Genomic DNA, 16,605 nt, shown 5'->3' with positions numbered 1-16,605 from the left:
CAAGGCAGCCTAGCTCACTTCAGGGTCAGAATGCTATTGCTCATTAAAGAGTAGACTTCTGCAGGTGGGGGAATTAGCCTTAGGAAGGGATGAACTTCCTAATAGCATATCTAATGCAATGTGCTCAGCTGTGAAACCACACACACACAACTAACAAATGGATTCAGTCAGTTTTCTTCATGTATTTTTGCAGACTTATTCACACATACTTAACAAGAAAGAAATTGGAAGGGAAGAATTTGGGAAGGGATGGAGAGAGGACAAGGGAGGGAAAAAGTGATACAATATTTTAATTAAAATATGAAAATAAACTTTAAGTAAAAGAGTGGCTAGAGAGTTAAGAGTTAAGACATTGTTACAAACAATACAGGTTCCAATCCCAGAAACCTTGTAGCTAGCAACCTCCTGTAATTCCACTCCCAAGGCATCTGATGCCTTCTTCTGGCCTCTGCAGGCACTGTGCACAGATACATGGAGACAAACACCCATGTCCATTACAAAAATAAAGCTTGAAATTCTAATGGCTGGAGAGAGACCTGGGTTCAATTCACAGCACCCACTGGGTTCAATTCACAACTGTCTAACTCCAATTTCAGGGAAACTAGCACCCATGGCAAAGCACCAATGCACATAAAATAGAAGTGAACAAATAAAAAGATTTGTTTAAAAAGAAAATGGAATTCTTTTTTTTTTTTTTTTTTTTTTTTTGGTTTTTCGAGACAGGGTTTCTCTGTGTAGCTTTGCGCCTTTCCTGGAACTCACTTGGTAGTCCAGGCTGGCCTTGAACTCACAGAGATCCGCCTGGCTCTGCCTCCCGAGTGCTGGGATTAAAGGCGTGCGCCACCACCGCCCGGCCAGAAAATGGAATTCTTTATGGTGATGTCACAACCCTGAGATAATAATCAGTGCTAGGTAAAATGAACTCTTATGTGTTACTGCACAGAAGCAGCTGTGGCCTTCCTCTAAGCTAGCATCCTCAGAAGCAAAAGCAGCTTTGTTCTGAAGTTTGAATAGCTTGGCAGGACTGCTCATCTGAGAGTAGCATCCACAGTGCTGATAGGGGACTTTTCCTTGGTGATTTCAGTATTTGTGTTCTCTGTCCTTTGTATGTGTGAGAATTGTGACATTGATACATCTCTTCAATGTATATTTTAGGTCATATAATCTAAAAGATGGATTTGCCATGTAAATCTCCATCTGCCTAAGTGGACAGACTTGCAGTCCTTATTTAACCTGTTCAAAGTAACCTGGGACCTGAACCTAAAATAGATTTAAGGATGAAAGCATGTGTGGAATGCAAAATCTGTACTAGGCTGGCTCCTCCTTTAGCATTACCCAGAGCCGGATGCATACTGTTATTACAAAGATTTTTGTTTATTAGCCTTTTAAGTATTTGGGGTGATTCCTCTCTGGAAAGGCATAATAAGTCTAGAACAGCTGTACCTCCAACCTTTTAGAAAAAAAAATGTTTCTGAGACAAGTTCTCCTATGTTGACTCAAGTAACCTTGATCTCACTATGTTGCTCCACGGGGTAGTGACCCTGCTGTCCTCTTGATCAAACCAACTAAAAGGGCTCAACCATCACTGAGTTTCAAAATTACCCATTTGAGTTATGTAGTCAACTGTCCATTGCAGTAACAAGAAAACGATTTGCATGTGGGACATAGCTTCTGCCTTTAGACCAGAATTGGAGGAATAGTTTCTTGTGTATTACCCCAGGAAGAAACAGGGTAGATAATCATTTGTTGGAGTCACCATTATGAAAAAGGACTTGATTGTGGCAGGGGGAGTGGTTTGTAATTTTCCAGTGTAACATGAATCTTAAAAGGTCTTATTCATAAAAACAAACCCAGAGGCAGGTATTGGGGTGAATGCTGAAAGATCAGAAAAACAGAATAGGCCACAGCTAACCTCACCTGGCCAGCTTCTCAGCCAATTCTGTTACTTCAAACTGGAAGCCTCTGAATCCTCATCCAGAATGAATCTCAGCTGAACTGCTGCTAAAAGTCTAAAAGCTTAACCATCTGTAGTTCCTGATTTTCATGCCTTATATGCCTTTCTGCTTCCTGCCGTCTCTTCCTGGGATTAAAGGCATGTATCACCACCATGCCTGGCTGTTTCCAGTGTGACTTTGAACTCACAGAGATCCAGATGGATCTCTGCCTTCAGAATGCTAGAATTAAAGGTGTGTGTGCTGCTATTTTCTGGCCTTTATATCTAGTGGCTGTTCTGTTTTCTGATCCCAGAGAAGTTTACTAGTTCCCCAATATATTGGGGAACACAATATCACCACATTCCATTATGTATTAATTCATGTCATATAATTGAAGGCAGAGCAGATTGTTGTACAATTTGGGAAGGTTAGCTTGAGCCAATGAATAATTGAATTTCCAATTAGAGAACTCTCCTATGCACATTTGACATATCTCCTTTGCCATCAGGGTTGGCACAGTTAAGTCATTTCAAAAGATGGAGGCCATTGGTTAAATCTGTGTGTGTCAAATCTCAGCAGCTAACATTGCACATAGATGCAAGGTCATACAATATCTCATTAATGCCATTCCCTCTACCAGGGAATGGCCTTCTCTTTTTAAAAGTCTATATAGCTGTGTGCTTTTTTCAATTATATTTATCTTTTAAAAAAGGTAATTATTAGTTTTTTTTTTTGTAAATTTATTTTACAACATCATTTAGTTCAACATAATAGCCACAGAGTCCCCTGTTCTCCCACTCTCGCCCCCTTCCCCCTCCCCCCACCCCACCCCCCATTCCCACCTCCTCCAGATCAAGGTCTCCCCCAAGGACCGGGATCGACCTGGTAGACTCAGTCCAGCCAGGTCCAGTCCCCCCCCCCCCAGACCGAGCCAAGCGTCCCTGCATAGGTCCCAGGATTCAAACAGCCAACTCATGCAACGAGCCCAGGACCCGGCACCAACACACAGCTGCCTCCCAAACAGATCAAGCCAAATGACTGTCTCACCCGTTCAGGGGGCCTGATCCAGTTGGGGGCCCCTCAGCCCTTGGTTCATAGATCCTGTGCTTCCATTCATTTGGTTATTTGTCCCTGTGCTTTATCCAACCTTGGCTTCAACAATTCTCGCTCATATAAACCCTCTTCTTTCTCACTAATTAGAATCCCAGTGCTCCACCAGGGGCCCAGCCGTGGATGTCTGCATCCAGATTCCTCAGACCTTCCTTGGATGGGGTTTATGGCACAACTAACAGGGTGTCTGGCCATCCCATCACCAGAGTAGGTCAGTTCCTGCCGTCTCTCGACCATTGCCAGCAGTCTTTTGTGGGGGTATCTTTGTGGATCTCCGTGGGCCTCCCTAGCTCTCTGCTTCCTCCCCTTCTCATGTGGTCTTCATTTAACATGGTCTCCTATTTCTTGTTCTCCCTCACATTTGACATATCTCCTTTGCCATCAGGGTTGGCACAGTTAAGTCATTTCAAAAGATGGAGGCCATTGGTTAAATCTGTGTGTGTCAAATCTCAGCAGCTAACATTGCACATAGATGCAAGGTCATACAATATCTCATTAATGCCATTCCCTCTACCAGGGAATGGCCTTCTCTTTTTAAAAGTCTATATAGCTGTGTGCTTTTTTCAATTATATTTATCTTTTAAAAAAGGTAATTATTAGTTTTCTTTTTTTTTAATCAAGAGATTTTCTATTCATTTTACATACTAACCACAGATTCCCCTGTCCTCCCTCCTCCCACCACCTGGCCTTACCCCCAATACACCCCTTATTTCCACCTCCTCCAAGGCAAGATGTCCCATGGGGAGTCAACAGAGCCTGGTACATTCAGTTGAGGCAGGTCCAAGCCCTCCTAACTGCACCAAGGCTGTGCAAAGTGTCTCATCATTGGCACTAGGCTCCCAAAAGCTGGCTTATGCACTTGAGACAGGTCCTAATCCCACTGCCTGAAGTCCCCCTATCCACTTCAAGCTAAACAACTGTCTTGCTTATACAGAGGGCCCAGTCCAGTATCATGGGGGCTCCTCAGCTATTGGTCAACAATTCATGCATTTTCACTAGTTTGACTAGTTGTCTCCACTTTTTTCAATCATGGTCTCACTGTCCCTTGCTCATAGAATCCCTCCTCTTTCTCATTGATTAGACTCCTGGAGCTCTGAGTGGGATCCGGCCATGGTTCTCTGCATCTGCTTCCATCAGTCACTGAATGAGGGTTCTATGATGACAATTGGGATATTCAGCCATCTGATCACCAGAGTAGGCCAGCTCAGGTAACCTCTTGACGATTGCCAGTAGACTATGGTAGAGTCATCCTTGTGGATTCCTGGGAACCTCCATAGCATTCTGCTCCTCCCTATTCCCATGGTGTCTTCATTTATTATGATATCTCTTTACTTGCTCTCCCATTCTTTTCCCATTCCAGCTTGAACCTCCCACTCCCCTAAGTTATCATCCCCCATTCCTTGCACTCCATCACCCAGTTTGCTCATGTAGGTCTCATCAATTTCTCCATCACTCAGCAATCCATATGTCCTTCCTAGGGTCCTCCTTACTAGCTAGCCTTCTTGGAGTTATGTGTTGCAGTCTGATCATCCTTTGCTTTAGATCTAGTATCCATTTATGAGTGCGTACATACCATGTTTGTCCTTCAGAGTCTGGGTTACGTCACTCAGGATGATATTTTCTAGTTCCATCCATTTGCATGAAAACCTCATGATGTCATTGTTTTTCTCTGCTGAGTAGTACTCCATTGTGTATAGGTACTACATTTTGTTTATCCATTCTTCAGTTGAGGGGCATCTAGGTTGTTCCCAGGTTCTGGCTATTACAAATAATGCTGCTGTGAACATAGTTGAGCATGTGGCCTTATGGTATGATTGAGCATTCCTTGGGTATATGCCCAAGAGTGGTATAGCTGGGTCTTGAGGAAGATTGATTCCCAGTTTTCTAAGAAACCACCATTCTGATTTCCAGAGTGATTGTACAAGTTTACATTCCCACCAACAGTGGAAGAGGGTTCCCCTTGCTCCACATCCTCTCCAATATAAGCTGTCTTCAGTGTTTTTGATCTTAGCCATTCTGACAGGTATAAGATGGTATCTCAGAGTCATTTTGATTTGCATTTTCCTGATGACTAAGGATGTTGAGCAATTCCTTAAATGTCTTTTGGCCATTTGAGATTCTTCTGTTGAGAATTCTCTGTTTATCTCTATAGCCCATTTTTTATTTGGACTGTTAGGTATTTTGATGTCTAGTTTCTTGAGTTCTTTATATATTCTGGATATCAGTCCTCTGTCAGATGTGGGGTTGGTGAAGATCTTTTTCCATTCTGTAGGCTGTCCTTTTCTCTTATTGACTGTGTCCTTTGCCCTATAAAAGCTATTCATTTTCATGAGATCCCATTTATTAATTGTTTCTCTCAGTGTCTGTACTAATGGTGTTATATTTAGGAAGTGATCTCCAGTGCCAGTGCATTCAAGACTACGTCCTACTTTCCCTTCTATCAGGTTCAGAGTAACTGGATTTATGTTGAGGTCTTTGATCCACTTGGAGTTAAGTTTTGTGCATGGTGACAGATATGGATCTATTTGCAGTCTTCTACATGCTGACATCCAGTTATGCCAGCACCATTTGTTGAAGATGCTTTCTTTTTTCATTGTACAGTTTTGGCTTCTTTGTCAAAAATTAGGTGTTCATACGTGTGCGGATTAATGTCAGTGTCTTCAATTCAATTCTATTGGTCCACATGTCAGTTTTTTTCTTTTTTTTTGCCAGTACCAACCTGTGTTTATTACTGTAGCTGTATTGTAGAGCTTGAAATCAGGGATCTTGATGCCTCCAGAGCTTGCTTTATTGTACAAGATTTCTTTAGCTATCCTGGGTTTTTTGTTTTTCCATATGCAATTGAATATTTTTTTTTTCAGGACTGTGAAGAATTGTGTTGGGATTTTGATGGGGATTGCATTGAATCTGTAGATTGCTTTTGGTAAGATTGCCATTTTTACTATGTTAATCCTACCTATCCATGAGCATGGGAGATCCTTCCATTTTCTGATATCTTCTTCAGTTTCTTTCTTCAGAGACATAAAGTTCTTATCATACAGGTCCTTCACTTGCTTAGTTAGAGTTACCCCAAGGTATTTTATATTATTTGTGGCTATTGTAAAGGGTGATGTTTCTCTGATTTCTTTCTCAGCCAATTTATCATTTGTATATAGGAGGGCTATTGATTTTTTTGAGTTAATCTTGTACCCTGCCACATTCCTGAAGGAGTTTATCAGCTGTAAAATTTTCCTGGTAGAGTTTTTGGGGTCACATATGTACACTATCATATTGTCTGCAAATAGTGAAAGTCTGACTTCTTCCTTTCCAATCTCTTTGATCTCTTTTTGTTGTTTTATTGCTCTAGCTACAACTTCAAGTACTATATTGAATAAATATGGAGATAATGGACAGTCTTGTCTTGTTCCTGATTTTATTTGAATCACTTTGAGTTTTTCTCCATTTAATTTGATGGTGACTGTTGGCTTGCTGTAAATTGCCTTTATTAAGTTTAGAAATGTTCTTTGTATCCCTTGATTTCTCTAGGATCTTTATCATGATGGGGTGTTGGATTTTGTCAAAGGTTTTTTACAGCATCTAATGAGATGATCATGTGGTTTTTTTCTTTCAATTTGTTTATATGGTGTATTACATTGACAGATTTTTGTATGTTGAACCATCCTTGCATCCCTGGGATGAAGCCTACTTGATCATGGTAGATAAATTTTTTATGTGTTCTTGGATTTGGTTTGCCAATATTTTATTGAGTATTTTTGCATCAGTGTTCATGAGGGAGATTGGTCTGTGATTCTCTTTCTTTGTTGCATCTTTGGGTGATTTGGGTATCAGGGTAATTGTAGCCTCATAAAAAGAGTTTGGTAATGTTTCTTCTGTTTCTATTGTGTGGAATGATTTGAAGAGTATTGGAATTAGTTCTTCTTTGAAATTCTGATAGAATTCTGTGCTGAAACCATCTGGTTCTGGACTTATTTTAGTTGGGAGACTTTTTATGACTGTTTCTATTGCCTTAGGGGTTATTGGACTATTTAAATAGTTTATCTGGTCTTGATTTAACTTTGGTATGTGGTACCTATCCAGAAAATTGTCCATTTCTTTCACATTTTCCAATTTTGTGATATACAGGTTTTTGAAGTATGACCTGAAGATTCTCTGAATTTCCTCATTGTCTGTTGTTATGTCTCCCTTTTCATCTCTGATTTTGTTGATTTGGATGCTTTCTCTCTGATTTTTGGTTAATTTGGATAAGGGCTTGTCTATCTTGTTGATTTTTCTCAAAGAACCAACTCTTTGTCTTATTGATTATTTGTATTGTTCTCTTTGTTTCTGTTTCATTGATTTCAGCCCTCAATTTGATTATTTCCTGGCATCTATTCCTCCTGGGTTAGTTTGCTTCTTCTTGTTCTAGAGCTTTTAGGTGTGCTGTTAAGTCACTAGTGTGAGATTTCTCCAACTTCTTTATGTGGGCATTTAGTGCTATAAATTTTCCACTGCTTTCATAGTGTCCCATAAGTTTGGGTATGTTGTACTTTCATTTTCATTGAATTCTAGGAAATCTTTAATTTCTTTCTTTATTTCTTCCTTGACCCATTGGTGATTCATTTGGACATTGTTCAGTTTCCATGAGATTGTAGGCTTTCGGTAAATTTTGTTGTTGTTAAAATCTAACTTTAAGCCATGGTGGTCTGATAAAATACAGGAGGTTATTCTAAATTTTTTTTTGTATCTGTTGAGATTTGCTTTGTGACTGAGCATGTGGTCAATTTTAAAGAAGGTTCCATGGGGTGCTGAGAAGAAGGTATATTTTTTTGTGTTAGGGTAAAATGTTTTGTAGATATTAAGTCCATTTGAGTCATAACATCAGTTAAGTCCCTTATTTCTCTGTTACGTTTCAGTCTGGCTGATCTATCTAATGATGAGAGTCGGGTGTTGAAATCTCCCACTACTAGTGTCTTTCTATAGGCAAATTAAGACCATTGATAGTAATGGATGTTAATGACCAGTGATTGTTAATTCCTGTTATTTTTTGTTGGTAGTGTGTGTTTCTCTTCTTTGGTATTTGTTGTTGTGTGATTATCTATTGCCTGTATTTTCATGGGTGTATCTAACTTCCTTAGGTTGGATTTTTCCTTCTAGTGCTTTCTGTAGGGCTGCATTTGTGGATAGGTATTGTTTAAATCTAGTTTTATCATGGAATGTTTTGTTTACTCCATCTATGGCGATTGAGAGTTTTGCTGGATATAATAGTCTGGGTTGACATCCATGGTATCTTAGTGTCTGTATAACATCTGTCCAGGACCTTCTGGCTTTCAGAGTCTCCATTGATAAGTCAGGTGTTATTCTGATGGGTCTGCCTTTATATGTTACTTGGCCTTTTTCCTTTGCAGTTCATAATATTTCTTCTTTATTCTGTATGTTTAGTGGTTTGATTATTATGTGGCAAGGGGTCTTTTTTTTTTTTATCCAGTCTATTTGGTGTTCTGTAAGCTTCTTGTATCTTCATAGGCATTTCCTTCTTTAAGTTGGGAAAGTTTTCTTCTATGACTTTCTTGGAATATATATTCTGTACCTTTGAGTTGGTATTCTTCTCATTCTATCCCCATTATTCTTAGGTTTGGTCTTTTCATGGTGTCCTAAATTTCCTGGATGTTTTGTGTTATGACTTTTTTGGCTTTAGTGTTTTCTTTGACTGATGAATCTGTTTTCTCTATTCTATCTTCTGTGCCAGAGATTCTCTCTTTCATCTCTTGCATTCTGTTGGTTATGCTTGCATCTGTGTTTCCTGTTTGTTTACTCAGATATTCCATTTCCAGCCTTCGTTCACTTTGTGTCTTCTTTATTGCCTGTATTTCAGTTTTCAAATCTTGGACTTTTTCATTTACCTGTTTAATTGCTGTTTCTTGGCTTTCTTTAAGGGATTTATTGATTTCTTCCATTTTTTTGTCTGTGTTTTCTTTGAGTTCTTTAAGGGTAGTTTTCATTTCCTCTTTAAAGGCCTCTATCATCTTCCTAAAGTCATTTTAAGGTCCATCCATTTCTTCTGCTTCTTCTGCTTTGGGGTGTTCATGTCCTGCTGATGTAGCACCACTAGGTTCTGTTGGTGCCGTATTGGTCTTTATGTTGTTGACTGTATTTTTGCATCTACCCATCTTTTTTTGCACTCCATGCATGTGCTGTCTGTCTGAGGGAGCCTTTTTGGTCTGATTGATACTCTTGGTCTAATGGGAGCTTTTGCTCTAATCTGGGCTCTCGGTCCAATCTGTGTTGATGGATTCTGTTCCTAATTAGTGCAGGATGGGCTTGTGACTCCAGCTTTTGCTGGTGTTGCAGGGGGCTGTCTTCTTGGCAAGGGAGAAGGGGAAGGAGTAGCTAGCCGGTCCCTGGAGCTTCAGTGGCTTAGGGGAGGGGCACAGGATCTAGTTTCCTTTTTTTTTTTTTTTTGAGACAGGTTTTCTCTGTGTAGCTTTGCGCCTTTCCTGGAACTCACTTTGGAGACCAGGCTGGCCTCACAAAGATCCACCTGGCTCTGCCTCCCGAGTGCTGGGATTAAAGGCATGCACCACCACTGCCTGGCCTAGTTTCCTTTTTAAAATATGATTTTTTTGAAAGTCATCTCTGTTCTAATCTGTTTTTTGTTTTTATTCTCCAATGCTTCCCAGTCATTAAGAATTTCTTTCCATTTTTCTCAAATGCTGTTGATTATTTTTGTATAGAGCAGTGCCTCTTAAAGCTCAGGCTTGCTTCATTCTGTGTAATTGAGAATTGTTTGAACACCTAATCCTGTCTCTGCTCACTGGTGATGGCAAGACAGTCCTGCTACTCCTTTCAGCCTGGGCCTTGACTTGTCGGTGAGAAGGAAAAATACATCAGTTAATGAGTGTCATCCAATCCCTCTGAATTTTATTGGAACCTAACAAATGAAGAGGGAACAGTATAAGAATTGAGTTTACTGACCAACTTTTATGTAGGTGTAGTCACAGCACAGAAAGGGAGGGGCAAGACGGAAGGTGAATGCTTTCCTGCTTTGAGAGTAGTTGACATTAGCAATGAATAGTGAGGCAATCAATTATAGGTGATCAATAAATGTCCTGAATGACTATTTCTTGCACCCACAGACCAGGCCATAAAGAATGTGGGTAAGTGTGATTTCCCTACAGCCTTTCTAGCGGGCAGGGAATAAAAATGAGTTATGAAGAGAAAAAAAATGCAGCTTGGCTCAGCCCAATTCTATTGTAACCAGAGCTGGACCAGGAAGGACTTCTAGAGTCTGACCCAGATCATTTTACTTTAGCTATATTTAAGCACAGCACAATTTAAAAAAAAAATGTATTCAAATAACAACTCACTCTCTAGTGCACAACAATTTAAGACATGTTTACACTGATATTCCTTAAAAGGTACATCTGGCTTCTGTCATAAGAATAAGTATTGTTGATTCTGAGATAGTGTCCAAGAATTAGGGTCTAGGAAACTTGACTGAGGCAAACATAATGTCTGTGGGTGTTAGGATTGGCCTGGCCCTAAGATAACATAGAAGTCACTTAGGCTGCACAAGTTACCTCACTCATAAGAGTAGGTTTTATGGTCTAAAAGCAATGCTCAAGATTTAGGGGAAAAGGTCATGGGTAAGTAAAAACATAACTTCCAGAAGATAAGGGCAGAGCCTGTCTCTTCAGACAACAAAGGATCACCAGGTTGTAAAATGACATCATTCCTAAAGTTCCAGGAAGAGTGAGCAGCTATGCATGTTTAACTTTTCTGGCTTCTCCAGTGCTTACCTATGTATATGAGGCTTTTTGCTTTCTACAGATAAAGACCTGAACTTATTGTGAAGTTAAATTACTGTAGTTATGCTAGTTCCACCAAAATAGAAAAACAGGATAAAATGACAGGGCCCTGCCTTACAGGAGTGTATTTTCCAGGTTTAATAGGTACAGTCCGAGAGAAAAGACATGAGTAATTTCTGATGTTCTCTAATACAAGTTCCTAGTCTCTGGAGCACATGGCCTGTTTAACCTTTTAAAAATGTTTTGGGACTAAAATTACATAATCTCTACTATCTCTGTCCTGCCTCCAAGCCCTCCCACAGACTCCTCATAGTTTTCTAATCCACGTACTTTTTTGCTTTAACAACAGTTCAACAGCAACAACAGCTATTATTTGAAAGTGACCTATGTTTGGCTGCAGGATCTCTCTGCTATGAAGCAAAGGGTTGGCTACCCCCAACATTGTGTGTGTAAGGGAATGTGCACAAAAAGGACCCTGTACTTTAGAAGAGGAACAGGAAGTGCTCTGGGAGTCTGAAAGAATTTCTACTAAAATATAAATTCTCCAGACTTTGGCCCTGTCTGGCCATGGGTAGAAGGGTAGAACTGAGAAGGCCTGTGCTATCTGAATCATTTTATATCTTTTCACCCAGTGGGGGAGCTGCTGTACTCCTGAGGTCCAAGTGGGTGGCCCAAGGTAATGAAGAACTCTGGGAAGGAGAGCATATGAGTGGGTGTTAGCTTGTGGGTCCCTTCCAGGAATCTCCTCTGATGCAGCTGTAGGGAGCTGTGAGGAAGACCAGAAGTCATGTTATGGTGAGTATGGGGCCACTGTCCCCAGAGCAGGAGCATCAGGTTGGCTGAGTTATCAGAGTCCAAGATGCTGGGATTGGAATGGGCCATGAGCCAGACTGTGGCTCTGTTGGCCTGTGTGGTGACCTGTGCAGTGGCCCTTGGCCTCTTAGTCTCCCTGAGTGTGGTTGACTACAGAGGGAGAATCTCTGCAGCCCTGGATGGAGAAAGCTGTGGTGCATGTAATATCACTGTCCAGTGTGCACACACAGACATTGTGTTGGTGTGCAGTGGGAAGATAGATTGGAAAACTGAAGGTCGGGTTTCTAAAAGTTCTGAACATTGGATTCCACATTCAGGTTGTGTGATAAATTTTGCAAATGGTTTAGAAACAGAAGGTGATGGGGATCATCCTTCAGCAATACTTGACTAGAATGCTTTTAATTTTCCTCTACCATCAGCTTCAATGGCATGATTCAGGGAAATTCAATTCCAGGGGACAAAAGGAATTTCTGAACTACAGAGGCTTTTCAGGTGTGTATGGGTTTCAACAGGTGGATAGGGCAGATTCCACATCTTGTGCCATAATCCATGTGACCAGAAGCAGACATTAAATTATTCTTCAACGTTGTTTTATGTGTGGGCATCAGTGGGGCTGGGTTTGCCTGAAACCACAAGGGAGCATGACGGAGGGGCTAAAGAGCCATAGACAACCTTTCTGATGACCTCCATTTTCAGAGATAGCTCTTGAGCATGGGGCCTCTCTGTTTGGAAGAGAGATCAGTAGTAGCTGGAGAATCAGAAATATAACAGGTTCATGGCTACTTTAAGTCATTTTTGTAAAGTATTTAATTTCTCTATATCCACATTTGTAGGTAACATGGGTCAAGTGCTCATTTTTTTTTTTTTTCTGACTGAGTTTCCTTAGGTCTTTTGAGGAAAACTTGGGTATATTTTTTGTGCTTGTGTTCTTGGATTATTCTTTCACAAATAGTGTGTGAGAATATTCCTTTATACTGTGTGAATATATGTTGCTGTAATTGGGTTAATGAAGAAGCTGAGTGGCCAATAGCTTGAGAGAATAAGATTGGATGGGAAAATCAGACTTAGGACACTGGGAACAAGAAGGGCAGTATCCCGAGAAGCTGCAAGCAAGACATGAAAAGGAAACAGGAAGTGCAATATGAGAGAGAGGTAACACCATGTGGCAGAATGTAGATTAATGTAAATGGATAGTAACAAGCCTGAGCTATTGGCCAAGATTTTATAATTAATATTAAGTCTCCATGTCAGTTATTTGGGAACTGGGGGGTGGGAAAGACAAGTCTGCCTACATATGGCATTTCAATGTAGGGCCAGAATTTCCACATAAGACCCAACAAAGCTTAAAAAAAATATTCAAGCACAGAAAAATGGAGCCAAATGAGGCTTCCTGACAACTGGCTTTTCTTGGGTACTAATACTCGATACTAACGACAGACAGAGGCATGGCTCCTTTATGAGGTGGCTTTCTTGGCTGCTATCAAGCACAGGTCTTATAGGAGGCCCTGCTACCACACAACTTAATAGGGTTCGTGAGCAGTGGTTGGCACATTTCTAAGTGGCAGCATGGACCCAACAAATTCCAAGAGCTAAAGTGGTAAACATGGCTCCTGCCTATACCTCTGCTATGAAGCTAAGCTCTCAGGGAACTAAAGGTGAGAGGATCTAGCTGCCAATGTCATGGTTCAGTACTAAGCTGAACCATGCTGGCAACTGATATGGCAGTTTAAGATTCATCTCATGTGATCAAAAACCAAGGTGTTGCTTTGGGGTTATGCTTTTTTCCCCATAGGAAATGAGAGGCTGTAGATTTATTCTATGTTAAAGATGATCATGTTTGATCAAGGAAGACCCCCTGAAAATCCTAACTACAGACATAAATAAACCTAAAAAAAAACCCCTACAAAACATGTAACATATTTTACCTGTTTAAACATAAAACAAAAAAAAAATCATCTTTAACTGACTTCTACATACCACATATTCCATACTTGTATGTTATCTTGAAAAGTTTAAGTATTTTCAGAACAAGAGATCCAATGAAAATGGATGCCCCAGGTGATTCACCATCTCAGAATGCCTTTGTTATAGTCTCCTCAGAGTTCTGCATCCAAAACAGCTTCAAGACTGCTGGCTGAGATGATTCAGCCTCACAAACTATTCCAGCCAAGATCTAGCAGTTATCCGCATTTTCTCAAGGTTCCCCCCAAAATACCAGTGCCCACAAACAACAGGAGGTAGTCTAGAAAATAATGCCTGCATTCCCAAAAGATGGGTTATGGCTGTTTATTATCATTTAAGGGGAGTTTGTTACAAGTTGTTATTGGTAATGGTCAGGGAAAAACTGAACAAAGGAGATTAGATTCAGGAATCTTGTTCTGAAAAGAAAAAAGGGGGATATAGAAATGATAAAATAAGAGGGTAGATTATTGAATCTACTTTTAAACTAAAAAAGCAACTACTATTCTTAAATATTTTACATTGGTATGGATTTTGGTTTATTAATACAAATTTAAAGTTATTTTTGCTATACTATATGTATGTTTCTACTCGTTTAGGATATTGTGCTTTTACAACTCATTTGAAAATGTAATGTATAATTAAAAATACAGGTTAGTAGTTAGTCATCTATAAGCAAACTTATAGTCATATTAGGTATGTTTTCAAGGTTAAACAGATATATTTTGATAGATAGATGGTCTTCAAACACTTCAAAGACCTATGGAATCTGGCATTTAAAATGTTTTAATATATAAGACTTTTCTTGAAAGACATCTCTGCTCCTGAAAGCATCAGTTTGCTTCAGAGAAGATAATGGACATTGAAGAAAATCCATATGAAATTTGCTTTCCTTATGGCAAAATCTAGCCATTTGGGCAAAGAAACTGCTCTTGCCTCAATTGCTGACAATGTACTGTCCAAACTGGACCAGCAGGACACAAAAAAGCACTGCCAAACTTTGCCAAGACAAAATAGTCTTTCAAAATTCCCTGCCTCTCAGAAATGTCTGTCGGATATACCAGGCCTGTAGGCCAACTTTGGATGCCCCAATATTACAGAAGAATCTTGGGTGACTGTTGCTGGAGGGCTTCTCTCCAGCTTCCACCAAGCCCCACAGCCCCACAATCCACTTATAAAATAATCACTCAGACGCTTATATCACTTATAAACTGTATGGCCGTGGCAGGCTTCTTGCTAACTGTTCTTTTATCTTAAATTAACCCATTTTTATAAATCTATACCTTGCCATGTGGCTGGTGGCTTACCAACGTCTTTACATGCTGCTGGTCCTGGCGGTGGCTGCAGTGTCTCTCCCTCCTTCTTCCTGTTTCCCCAATTCTCCTCTCTCCTTGTCCCGCCTATACTTCCTGTCTGGTCACTGGCCATCAGTGTTTTATTTATATAGAGCAATATCCACAGCAGGTGACTGTCTAGGCAGCCAGATGTCCCTGTGGTTAGGTAACATTTCACCCTTCTGGGGTCTGTGATGAAGTTGAAGACTAGATAGTCATAGTTAAAGTTTTCCTTAGTTATGACAAAATGTAAATCAGGTATAAAACTTTAGACTCATAAAGATAAGATAAATAATAGAATATTTTCTTTAAATTTACCACATAAAATGGGCTAGATATTGTAACTGTAATTCTTACTTAATAACTGTTTTGTTGTATATAATTTTACTGTTAAAGTTAAAACCTTCCTTTTTAATTAGACAAACAGGGGGAAATGTGGAATATTTCTTTATACTGTGTGACTATATGTCACAGTGAGTGGGTTAATAATGAAGCTAACTGGCCAGTAGCTGGATAGGACAAGGTTAGGCAGAGGAACCATACTAAGGACTTTGGGAAGAAGGCTGGAGTCAAAGGAGTCACCAATGAGACACAGAAAGGAAACAGCAGGTGCAGGATGAAAGAGAGGTAACTCCATGTGGCAGAATGCAGATTAATATAAATGCGTTAGTTTAAGTTGTAAGAGTTAGTTAGTAACAAGCCTGAGTTATTGACCAAGCATTTATAATTAATATTTAGTCTCCATGTCAGTTATTTGGGAACTGGGTGGTGGGAAAGAAAAGTCAACCTACAATTGTATATACATTTTTTGTTTGTTGTAGCTTTGTGGTGAGCACAGAAGTCACATTATGTCAATGTGTGTACTATTTCTTCATAATCTTATTGAGAATTCTGAGTTTTTCCACATAGCTTTGGAATCAAGTTTCATGTTATTAAATGTTGGGAATTTTCTTTGGATTGTATTGAATTATGATGCAAATTGAACATATCCAACATCTTTTGTTTTTAAATACATCATTTTAATGGCATTGCTTACAGTGGTATAAAAGTGTAAAAGAGATTGTCCTACAAAGTAATTCATTTATCAAATTACAGTAAGTGTGTGAAACTGAAACTGATATGAAATAATATACAAAGCCATAGAGAGAGCACTATGGTATATTGTAGTGACACAGAATACATTATTATCTTCACATAAATGATATCCTACTAAGTCTGACTTAATTGAGAAAACAAAAAGGTGAAAATCAAACATACTCTAGAATTGAACAGTGAATCTGAATGTAACATGGGATTGTATATTAGCATGCAAAATAAACTCTGATAGCAGTAGGTTGGGATTTACCACAGATATCAACTAAAATTATTTAAAACCATGTTGCATTCTTATAGTTGATATAAAATTGCACATATTTAGTGTGTGTATTCTGATGCATTTGGACATATTACCTCCAAGCACCAACCCCATTACCACAAACAACACAGTAAACCCTGTTGTCTAGACATTTTCATTATATCCATGTGTTTATGTGTGTCTACAATGTATAGAATTCTCATAAAACAACAGAATTGCTATAGATCCCAGCAATCTTCTCAGTATAGTTTCCGTATGATTAAAATTATTATTTTTTTTAATTTATTTATTTTTGTTTTGTTTTTCGAGACAGGGTT

At 39.4% G+C, this 16,605-nt stretch overlaps 1 protein-coding gene across 1 annotated transcript in view; it reads left to right on the top strand.

Annotated features, from left to right (window-relative positions):
* LOC121823510 (uncharacterized) overlaps positions 1-16,605 on the top strand; it is a 69,884-nt gene that overhangs the window by 27,583 nt on the left and 25,696 nt on the right. The gene's annotated exons all lie outside the window — the stretch shown is intronic.

The sequence above is a fragment of the Peromyscus maniculatus genome, chromosome 17 (genome assembly GCF_049852395.1).
Source record: "Peromyscus maniculatus bairdii isolate BWxNUB_F1_BW_parent chromosome 17, HU_Pman_BW_mat_3.1, whole genome shotgun sequence".
NCBI classification, from domain to species: domain Eukaryota; kingdom Metazoa; phylum Chordata; class Mammalia; order Rodentia; family Cricetidae; genus Peromyscus; species Peromyscus maniculatus.
This window is presented reverse-complemented; position numbering and strand designations above follow the sequence as displayed.